General features: G+C 44.3%; 1 long non-coding RNA gene across 1 annotated transcript; it reads left to right on the top strand.

Moving 5' to 3' along the window:
• The first annotated feature begins 3,169 nt into the window (after nt 1–3,169).
• On the top strand, nt 3,170–4,389 carry LOC135296673 (uncharacterized). The gene is made up of 3 exons (XR_010358692.1): nt 3,170–3,282; nt 3,587–3,669; nt 3,763–4,389. It is a non-coding gene; the product is annotated as an uncharacterized LOC135296673 (long non-coding RNA).
• The last annotated feature ends 7,030 nt before the right edge of the window (nt 4,390–11,419 follow it).

The raw sequence follows: 11,419 nt of genomic DNA, 5'->3' as shown, positions 1-11,419 counted from the left end.
GGAAAATCTTCTGTTCATTGTCCTCCATCCTGAGAGAAGTTGAGCCTAGTGCCTTGGAGAAACTGCATTTGGAGTCATTAACATGCAGCCTACACAAATCCTCTCTACCCTGATGCCTGGGCACTGTGCTCCCTTCCCAGCACCCCAGCAGCTGCTGCGCAGTGCTCAGTGCTCAGCACTCACACAGCACACCTCTCACAAAACCTAGCTGTGTTTCCATGGCAGATAAAACAATCATTATTTGTAAAATCTTCAGCACAAAAATGCATTTTTACTTTTCAGAGTACAGATGCATGGGATAGAAGTAGCCAAATGCAAAGCCGTCTAGCTAAAACTCAGAGGGGTTGGATGGGTTTTTCTTTCTGTTGCACAAACCAAAATAAACCTTTTTTAGTACATAGGGACACTCTCTTAACATTTTTAAATGCTGAATAGCTTTGTTTCCAATCCAAAACCAAAATAAATCATACTTCCAAGCCAAAAGGATTTTTTTTTTTTTAGATTAAAACCACAAAGTAAAAAAGGAGTGTTGTGGGTTTTTTTCCAGCAAGTTACATGAAATGTGGTGAGCAGGAACTGCACAATGCAAGATTAGAAAACCATATGAAGTGATGAAATTATGTATATAAAACTTCATTTTGCACAGCTCCTCCAGGGATAAAAGTGTTACTTCAGTGAAAGATATTATTAGAATTTGTAATGCTCTTGTCATGGAAATAGCTGTCATGTCACCCACCAGGATTATGGGTGGACAAATAAGAAAAGCAGATGATACATGAAAGCAGCAGAGATGGAAGCATTTTTCAGAATTAGACAGCAATGACAAGGGAAATGAAAATGACATGTAAGGTCTAATTGGAATTCCTTTAGTCACTTGGAAAGGATATTAAAAAGTCTTTCTCAAAGCACTCTTATCAACATTTTCTTCAGGAATTAGTGTACGGCATAATTTAGTCAGTGCATAAGCATATTAATTTTTCATTCTGTGAGCAGGTGGCAGAAAGCTTGCATATATTAAAGCCAGCCCGTGAGCCCATGTTTGGGCCACAGCAGAGAACAGAGCTGGGCAGCAGCAGGCAGCTCACTGCCCCCTGTGCCCAGCTCCTGGGACACTGTCCTGCCACAGCCCTCAGCCTCACGTCATCCACAGCCTTCATTCTGCCACACGAGCTCACCAGCAAGAAGCTGTGGGAACATATCTGAGCTAGGGAGCCAGGAAGGGACATGGCACAGCCAAGGTACTCGATTTCATTTGTCCTTCTTCATCCTGTTCATCAAACCATGCAGAAGGCAGTCAAAAGAGGTATTAAAGATACAATCATGTGTCTACAGTCTTTGAACACCACCCCCAATCTCCACACATGCTGACCCTCACTCCTAATACAAACCTACCTTGGAAGCAGTGGTCAACACAGCAGTAAGGGAAGACTGAAAACAAATGACCCATATGAGCTAGCTTTTCCAACCCAGTAAGAAGTTTCACCTAAAGTCTCCATACCAGCTTCTCTGGGAGACAGCAAGACCTAGAGGTGATGTCTATTGGGGAAGATACTCTCAGAGCAACCAGAGAAACACACAAGGCAATCAGTGTCCTCCTGCCACTCAACAGCTGGGCAAGTACTAGCTCTCATTAACAGGAAAAGCTGCTAATTTTCCTCAGCCTTCCTCATGCAGTGCACTTGGGGGTCAGTCTTATCCAATCACTTCTCTCTCAGGACAGGCTCAAGTGCCTGAAGTACTCTGCTTATAGCACATATTTGCCATTAACCCTCCCAGCCCAGGCTAGCAATCAATTGTCTTTTTATTTCAACATCCTCCATAAACTACCAACATCACAGCCCCAGTGAAAAACAGATAATGTCAATAAATATAAGAAAAAAACCCTGACCTTGCAAGATTCATTACTTCTTCACAAGCCTGGCCAGGACACAGTGATCTACACAGGACCCATTGCTCTAGGACTAGCCCATGGCTGAGCACTGAAACTGCATCAAAAAGAGCCCTCGACCAACCTATTTTCATGTTGAGTTTTGTTGTCATCTTTTTGCAAAAGTTCCATACCTTCTTGGTGATTTCTCACAGGCAGCTCCTCACAGCACAGCCAAAAATCTCCAGCTCTCCTCTTGAGCACCTAACCCCTTTTATAGCACTCATCCTTACTGGACACCGCTGTGGCCTGTTAAGGGCAGGCCTGTTCCTAATCTTTGGTAATTAGCACAGCTGCAGCTCAGCAGGGGTGAGATTGCACTGTCTCCATTCTCTTAGATTCTATCCCCCCACAGAGGTTAACGCTGGTTTTAGAAATTGGTTAGATTAAATGACCTCCAAGTATTCCTTTCAGTAATGCTATTCAACTTTATTTTTCCAAGAACTCCTGCTGCGTCTTATTGAAGATTCCCACCTTTTAAAGATAATCCTGAGCTATTACCTCACCCCAATATCAGTTTTCTCCTGGATTGTCCTTACTGCTTTTAAGAGGGATCCTTCATGCAACCTTTGGGCTGAGATGAATAGTACGGGGCTATGGGGTTCTCCCCACAGCAGTTGTTGAAGGGCTCACACTGTTCCTCCACACATTGCAAAACTGGCTTCTTTTGACAGAGGAACAAGTCCTTGATGTCAAAGGGAAATTTTCATAACATACTAGGAGAAGAAACTTCTTTATTAGTCTTCCCCATTCTCTGTTGAGACAAGGGAATGACACAAAGGCTGTAAACACTCATCATCTGGGAAACCAATCTGGTGAAGTCAGAGCAGAAAGTGTTATTTTACCAAAACTAATATGTTCTGTTATGTTCCCTAACATGTTAGTAACTCCTAACATTTCATATGTCAGTTTTATTTAACCATCACAGAGTACTGATCACTACCACTGTGTCAGGTTTTTGATGTAATCCCAGATCAAGTTCCTGATTTATATCTCCCTGCTCCCTCAGCTCTTATCAGGGCTATCATTTTATATGTGGAGTCATAACTCTTTCGCTCTTACATGCATCCCTGAACATTCATTTATGCTGAATGTCATATGCAATTTTTTTTTTTTTTTGCTCAGTCACCCACTATTACAAGGTTCTTCTATATGTCTTCACAGCTGGTTCTGCCTCTTACTAATTTGAACAATTTAATGCCATCAGCAAATGTTGGCAGCTCACAGCTAACCCCTTTTCCAGGTCACACAGAAATCTGCTGAACTGCACGGACCCCACAAGTTCCTCTGGTGATTTTTCTCCAATCCAAGAAGCTCACACTTTCTTCTGCCCTGGTTCCTGACTTCAAACCTGAGTAAAGATTTCCCTTCTCTGAGTTGGCCAAGAGTGATGTTCCAGAAGGCAGCAAGTGAATATCCTCTACTCTGTGCTAAGATTCAGATCCTCATCTTGTTTGGCTGGGCTCTGTCTCTCTGACCCACTAAATTGACACCACATTTCTGAATTCCTGTAACTACTGCCCCACAGACAGGAGATATATTGGTACATTTCCTGTTTGCCTACATCCATTCCTCACATGCCAAAGGCCTGCTAAGTTAAAAGGGGTTCTACAAATACACCAGTGCTGTTTTATCAAGATGCTGCTCTCCTGGTTTCAGGGCAAACTAGAGTCCGCTGTGCAAGACTGCTGCAGAGATCTTTCCTGCTTAAACCTGACTGCCAGGCACCAGCCACAACATGGGTAATTGAAATCTGAGAAAAAAAGACATTACTTCTGTCAGTTGTTCTTGTTTACTGTACAGGTTTTATTATGTGACATCTCTTTTTCCCACAGGGCTCTTCCATTTATTTACTACACTGAATTGTTGGGTTTTATTTCACAGTTACTTTGGTTTCACCTTTATTTTTCTGCATGAGGTACAACTTAATCCCTGCTCCAGAGAAAGAATTATTTGCTTCCTCCAGTTTTTCAAGAGTGTCATCCTATCAGATCCCCAAGCATGTCAGAAACGTTCAGATGTCAAATGGGGAAAAATACATGCAAACCCTGCCAGAGTTTAGACATTCAGCTGACTGCTGCCACTTGCAGAAAAGCGCATCTGAGAGCCAGACCTGGTTTGCCTCTTTTACCATCTGCAGCACCAGGGAAGATGGGATATTTTGCCCATGGGACACACTTCCAGACAGCAGAGTAAGAGTCAAAGGGGAAAACCTCAGGTTGTCATCATAGACTTAGAAATAAAGGCTGCTTTGCTGGACAGTATTTGGGTCCTCTACCATGACCCAACACCTGACATCTTTTGAATTTCAAATCTAAAATACAGAGACACTAAATCTTCTCAAATAAAATGCCTTTACCAGCATAGTCACAGCACCACTCTCCACAATGGCTTCAGAGGAACCAAGGAGATGCTGGCTGGAAGGCAGTCCAGTCCCCATTCACAGCAGGGCTATCATTAAAGCCACATCAAGTCAGTCTCAGCTTTGTCTAGCTCATCCCCAAAAACCTTCAAAACCCCTCTGGGTATCTTTACTATGCAGTACCCATCTCCTTTACCTTGTCTCCAACCCAAGCACCCCATGATACAGTCTGTGGGCATCACCCCCTGATAAACTGGGAGAGATTTGGGTCCTGCATTCTTTGTAACTATTTTTCAAGTGCTTGAGCACTTCACCATTTTCTGTGTCGAACATGGACGCCGCCTCCTCTCTCTGTTAGCGGATCCATATTTGCCCTGAATTTATTTTAGCAGCTACAATACCTGCAGGATTCCTTCTTTGATACCTTTAAAAGCCTGCCTCAAGTCTTTGCTCCAGCTGGGCTTTTGTCTTCTTGATTTCATCCTTAGGCACATGGGGCATGCTTTTATACTCCTATTGTCTGTCCCCACTTCCATCTTCTTCGTGATCCCGAGTCTCGTTCCAGTTGTCTTGAAATGTCCCAGTTGTCCTCAAATGCTGTTTTTCAGACACAATTAGCCTGGGGCAGACAGCTGGTATGAAAAATTACAGCCCAGTCATACAGCCCAGTAACCAAAATGAGCATCTTCTAATGAGCAAGGTAAGGAAATTTCAATAATTAGTAACTCTAGCCCTCCCACTTGTAATTATTTACTGTCAGCTATTGCAGCCAGCACTCACTATGCTCTGACCATACAATCCTTTAAAGCAACCCTGAAGTGTATTTGTGTTACTCAAATAATTACAGCACTGATCTATCCTACCAAAGAGTGCTAGTGCTTTGTCTATTTCATGTTATTGTATTATCTTCCACTGTTTCTGCAGCCCTGGAAATTTTAAATTTGTTTCTAATACTTCTATTTTCTTTTCTCTCAGCCACACCTCATTTTATGCTTTCTAGTCCTTGCCAAGATTTTTATTATGTCTAATGTCACTTGCTTGTACTCCGTTCCACTTTTTTTCATTTCATCTCAAGGTGTTCTCTGCCACTCACCTGCTTCTCCCCTGCACCTCTCTCACACAATCAGTTCCTATCTTCATATTTCTTCTCAGACACAGCTCTTCTTGCCTGACACAAGCTCTTGTTCATACAATTTTATTCCAGAGCGATCCAGTGTCCCACATTATCTTCCCTCCTGCTGTGGGGAGAGGCAAAGCTCAAGCGCAGTGTTTCCCTAGGACACGTGCTCTCCCTTTTGTCCTCTGACCTAACCTCACCCTTGATCCTTACGGCTGGCAGCTGTCCTGGACAGCCTGTGTTTTGCAGTCCAGACCCAGGTGCAGAGATATCCTCAGTCCACCCACAGAGCCAACATTTTCTGACTCTGGTAGAGCTATTTCTGCCCCTTGGCTTCAGTGGACAGAGAGGAGATGCTCTAAACAGGGCTGTTCCTGGGTGTTGAGTTTGTTTTTTTCCCTCCTCTCCTGCAGAGACCCAAGGTCACTGTTTTACATTCCACAAAAGTCATTGGCCTTTCTTGGAAGATTGAGGTCAGTAAGTCATACCCACTCCTCCCACCCAGGTGCTGTAAAGCCACACAGACAGCTGCCCCTCACTGTTTCTGGATGCCACCAGCATCCAGCAACAGTGGGAGGGACACTGTGCCAAGCTCCTGTGGCAGCAGCCAGGAACAGTAACATATCCAGCAAACTTGGAGGCAAAGCCCCCTGCCCTGTGCTTTCTGCATGATCTTGGGCAAGTCCAGTTGCTCCACAACCCCTACTGAGAATGGAGCTTTCCTGAATCTACTTAGTCTCACACTGGCCTATGAGATACCCTGAGAACATACAGAGCACCATGAATATTGATAAGATAAACACAAATTTGGAATAAGGAATCAAGAAAGCTGCCAGAGAATGTTTTCTATTTTCTTTGCCTGGGGGAAGCACGATCGCTATCCATTCGCTTTGGCAACATCCACCCACACAGAAGGGAAAATAGAGGGAAGCTGGCAGAGCGAGAGCTCCAGCGTAGGTCTACAAGGACATACCACAGCGAGACTTGCCCACAGCAGATGCATCTTTATAAAGAAAAGTGCCTGGTTCCCATTGTGGATGACCAAAAGATAGACCCAGGAGCTGCCAAGCAGCTGAACCTACAGGATCATCATTCTAAGAGCACCGTCCATTTAACTGAGCAGTCAGCCCCACATAAAAATCCAGATCAGCCAGATGGTCTCTTGTCACTGTGCAGACCACTTGGCATGAAGCAAATGGCCTTTGCATGCTTGTCTTCGGAAATGTTGCCTAATTTAACTGCTTAAAAATTGAGTGCATCCTCAACACTTTAGCTACTCCTGCTTTGTTCTGTTAGTAACTATTAAATATTTAAAAAGGTCTTACAAGGTACCTTCTAGCAGCAGGTTCAGCTGTTGCTGTGCTGCACATAAATAATTTAACCCCCTGTGGAGTTAAAATGAAGCCCAGAATGGTGCAGTGGTATAACCTTTATATTACACCTCTGTGTGCTGGCAGATGGGACACTACAGCAAGGGGCTTCAGAGGCTGCAGCAAGACTGCTCAACATACAAGGACTTCTCTGCTCCCACCTCCTGCCCCTGAGACCCCGAAAATGAGCTGCCTCCTTTCTCCTTCAGCTCTCCCCCTTCACTCTTTGCTCCGTGCACCTGGGAAGGCTGCTTGTCACTACAGGAACACGGCAGCAGTCCTGCCGCCCCCAGGTAAGGGATGCTTTATCACAGCACCAACAGGCTCACAGGCAAGGGGTGTGCTGGAATCTCCCTGTGCATGGCAGGGGTAAGAAACAGCGTTACTGCAGAGGACAAGCTGTGCTTTGGCTTTCCACACTGTCATAGAAAAAGCATTTTCTTTCAGAGGGACTCTCACAAATGTTTCAGCTTTTATTGCTAATAACAGCCTTGCCTGCTCCTCCAGCAGCTCTCCTCTCAGGGGCATCCTCACAGTGGCTGGTACATATCACCAACCTTTGCAAGGGAACCAGATTTCCCAGACAGCTTTTCCAGCAGAGCAGAGGCTCCACCAAGCCCCAGGGCAGAGCAAGACTTCCTGCGAGCCTCCACTGGGGGCCTGGACAGGCATGCAAAAAGCAGCTTTGTACCTCAAATTATTTGACCCATCAGCTTGCCTGAACATTTTCAATGGTGTTTTCACAGACAAGCTGACTAGGAAAACATCGAGCCATCAAAGCAAAAAAAATTAATGGAAGTCATTTTTTGTACCCACAATGAAGTTGAAGGGTGCTGGGATTCTGTAAATACAGCTCTGAGTATTTGAATAAGACAACAAACCTGAATTCTGTCAAATTCAAATTTCTGACTACAAGCTTATCTTTTTTCTTTTTTTTTTTTCATGTGCAAATGCACAAGACCATAATGAGGAGAAGGGAAGCAAACAAAAAGCAAGTAAATTAATACAGATTTAAATGCAAACACCAACTTTGCCTGAAGTAACCTGGCATTGGGAGGCACTGCTGGGTAACAGTGCTACAGAAAACACAGGCAGAAATTTAAAAATAGTAACATGGGAATTATTAGCACACCAGCTTGCTATTCCCCTTCAGCTCCGTAACTCGAGAGGGCTCTGCTTCTGTTAAGCAAAATGCAAGGCACGTCCCGTGGGCAGCATTAGCCTTGTGAGTACAGCACTTCCCACACTGTTAAAAATAACCTTTCTTGTCTCTATGCGCCGGACTTTGGGGTTGGTTTTGCTTTCTGCTTTACAATATCAACACAATTTTCAGGCAAGCTAAGAAAATCTACTTCATCAAGGTGAAAAGTGAGGTGTCCTGTGATGTGAGTTAGGTGACTTAGATATCCTGTTTATAGGATGCAATTAATCAAGACAGTGCAGTGTTTCATGCCACCACAATGCTTGTGGCCTCAGTTGCATTTTTCCTGGCAACATCCCTGTGACAAAACCAGCCCTGAACCATTAGTGCAATGGGGGGTTGATACACAGAAACAACTGTCATAAGGCCACACAGAAAATTGCTGGCACAAGAGCAAGCCTAAATTAGAGTTTGAGGAGATATCCTTTATCAACTGCCTTTTTTTTTTCTTTTTTTGCAGCCCAAGCTCATTTGTATTGCGAGTTCCTCCCTGCCAAATGGGAAATCCCCAGAACACCACCCAGGTGCATCAGAGCAGTAATAGCTCAGGAGACCCCTGTAATTGCTCACAGGAGATGCTGTGCAGCTCCTTGGCTGTAAGCAGCAGCCCTGAGCTCGGACAGAGACCTGCACATCTTCCTCACAGTGTTGCACAGCCCTGAGATGTTACAGCAGAACAGAGCCTGGGAACAGGAGGGGGTGAGGCAGGAGACATTTCAGTCACCCTCCCCTGTGGGGAAAGAAGAGCTGCCAAAGCAGGAGGGGTCAGGGTGAGGGATGGCAAGGTCAGCCATTAGAGCCTGAAGATAAAGGGACACAGTGGAGTGTCCCACAGGGGCAAGCACAGCAAGGAGCAATCTGGGACTCTCCCTGTAACAGGTCAGGAATATTTTATTTTACTTTTCTACTGAGCTGGAACAAGTCCTGGTCCAGAGCATGCTACCAACATCTGAAAGCAACTATGTCAAGGCAGCATTACCTAACCCCAGCAGCCAGTTAAACTAAAGAGCAATGCATGAATATAAAATCAGATAAAGCACTGAAGAAACCTCACACGTGCTCCTTCCTTCCCAGAGTATCTATAGGGTTTAAATAGTGCATTTGATTAATCCAGTTGTTTTCAGGCTGCTCACTAGGCTGGAAACCCTGCAGTCAGGCACCCAGGTCTCTTCTTACCCACCAGCCGGGTCAGAAAGAGCTCCACAAGGATTTCTGCCATCTCCCAGCCAGGCAGAGGAGTGAGGCTACAAAACCAAGAGATAATGGCTTCATACACAAAACCCTTTAACAGCACTCAGGGTCCAACGTTTCTTATTTCATTCAAATCCATTAAAGCCAGCTCACACAGCAACTCATCTATTGCACTTGTCAGCAAACACTGTTTGAAGCTGACCTTCACTCAGACCACAGCATCCCAAGATCCAATTACAATTTTACTTCCTCCAAGCCCATCCTGAGCTCAGAAATTCGCCATTTGGCTTCAGGATTTCAAGCTCTGTTTGCTGACAGTGAACATTGCACACCACAGCCTGACTTTATTCTTAGCCAGTTACCAGCAACTGCCTTTATTGGTTCATGAATTTATTCCCTTCCTTAGGCTGCTCCAGATGACCTTACTCTTCTCCACATAGCAGGAAGACCATCCTCACCAGCAAAAAATATTCATATGTCCTGAACTGAGGCAGGCAACCACACCAAAACACCTCTCCCCACTCCAAATAGCAGGAAGTGCTGCACACACACCAGGGACAAAGGAGGAAGCAGTGGTCAGTGTAAAATGAGTATTTTACATTATGCTACCTTCTGAATTTTTAAGAGTTCTTGGGGTAACAGAAAGTGGTTTGAGATGGTGGGTTTCTTTCAAATTTAACCCAAGATTTTTAGGGGGGGGGGGGAAAGCCTTTTGCCTGCCCTAAAAATCAGATGCTATCATTATCCTGTCAGCCTCTTTTTATTTCTCTCTTAATGCTGTAGCACCAAGCAGACACAATCCTTCTTACCTAAGCATATGCTATTTGTTCATCCATCAACATTCCAAAGGTTTTCAAGAATGGCCAGCAAGCTGGGAGACTCAAATTTATATTGCTCCAGGTGTGAAACACTGTGAAGAGCATTATTCTAAAAATAAAGGTCCATTTAAAGTGCCTCATGTGCAACACCAATAAATCAAGGCACTTCAGTCAGTAGTTATTATGAATGCCTCAGCCTTTGGCCTTAACCAGGTTGCAGCAGAATGAGCAGTGTGTGTTGCTAGTAAGAGAAAATCCTCAGTCTGCACAAGCTCCAAGCTTGACTATTTAGACTACAAGAAACTTGTATTTGCCCATAGAGTATTCCTCTATGGCATAAAAAACCAGCATATCTCTAATGTTCTAGAAGGATAAAGATTATTTTCCCATTAATAATAATAAATACCTTAATCCTATTTAAACTTTTGAAATATATCCAAACAACAACAGTGCCTCAGCAGGATTCCCACTTGTTACATCTGCCACAGCTCCTTCACAAGTGATCTTATACTACACAGTTCAATTTTTTCAGAGTTATTTTAAAAACACTACATTATTTATGATTCCTGCCAGTGAGTCATAACTGAGAGGTGATGGAGGATGGAAAAAGATAGAGAAATGTGAGCAAAGCTTCTCAGCATTAATTTGGGTGTTTACCTTAAGCAGTAAAACCTCATTAATCCTCAGAAATTAAAGAGGTCAGCGTGCTGTCTCTGATGTGCTCAGCCTAGACAGGGCCTTTCCTACCAGGAGGCAGGTCCAGCTGGAAGGGAAAGATGTTAGAAAGCCACTGAATCAGCCAAGAGAGTCCCTGCAGATTTGCTTCATTTTTCCAAGTCACTGCCAGCTTCCTGTAGTTTCCTCCTGAATGCTTTTGACATATCAGCTGCTGAAAGGAACAACTCCACTCCTTTAGAGAACTAGAAATCAGGGAATAAGGAAGGAAAAATACAGCTATACCATTAGATGTTGGTCCTGAGAAGAACTACCATTGAAGTTTATGAGGGGCACTGGGATTTCCTTTCCTTCCTTCAAAGAGATTGATCACAACCTGTTTTGACAATGCGATCTAATTAAATACAGAAGAGTTCACATGTTTGTTTTCCTAAGGGCAGCAGACTGTCTTACACAAAGCTTTTGGCACATTGACTGTCCAGAGCTCTGTGAGGAGGAGAGGAAGAGCTCCTTGCTCCTGACACTGCTGCTGACAGACCCACCTGACATCTGCAGGTGGGAGCATCACCCATGCCAGGCTTTCAGCCACGGGCCTTGCTGACACCACTTTAGGTGTGAGCTTGTGTGTTTTATCCAAGTCCCAGCTGGAGCCAGTGGGCAGGCTGTGCTCACTGGAGTCTTTTTTTTCCCTAAGAGGTGATGGATAGCACACTGTCATGATCCATGCAGGGATAATGCAAGCAGTAGGAATTAACATC

This window comes from Passer domesticus, chromosome 3, assembly GCF_036417665.1.
Source record: "Passer domesticus isolate bPasDom1 chromosome 3, bPasDom1.hap1, whole genome shotgun sequence".
Taxonomy (NCBI): Eukaryota; Metazoa; Chordata; class Aves; order Passeriformes; family Passeridae; genus Passer; species Passer domesticus.
Note: the sequence above shows the minus strand (reverse complement) of the source record. Positions and strands in the feature narration are given on the sequence as shown.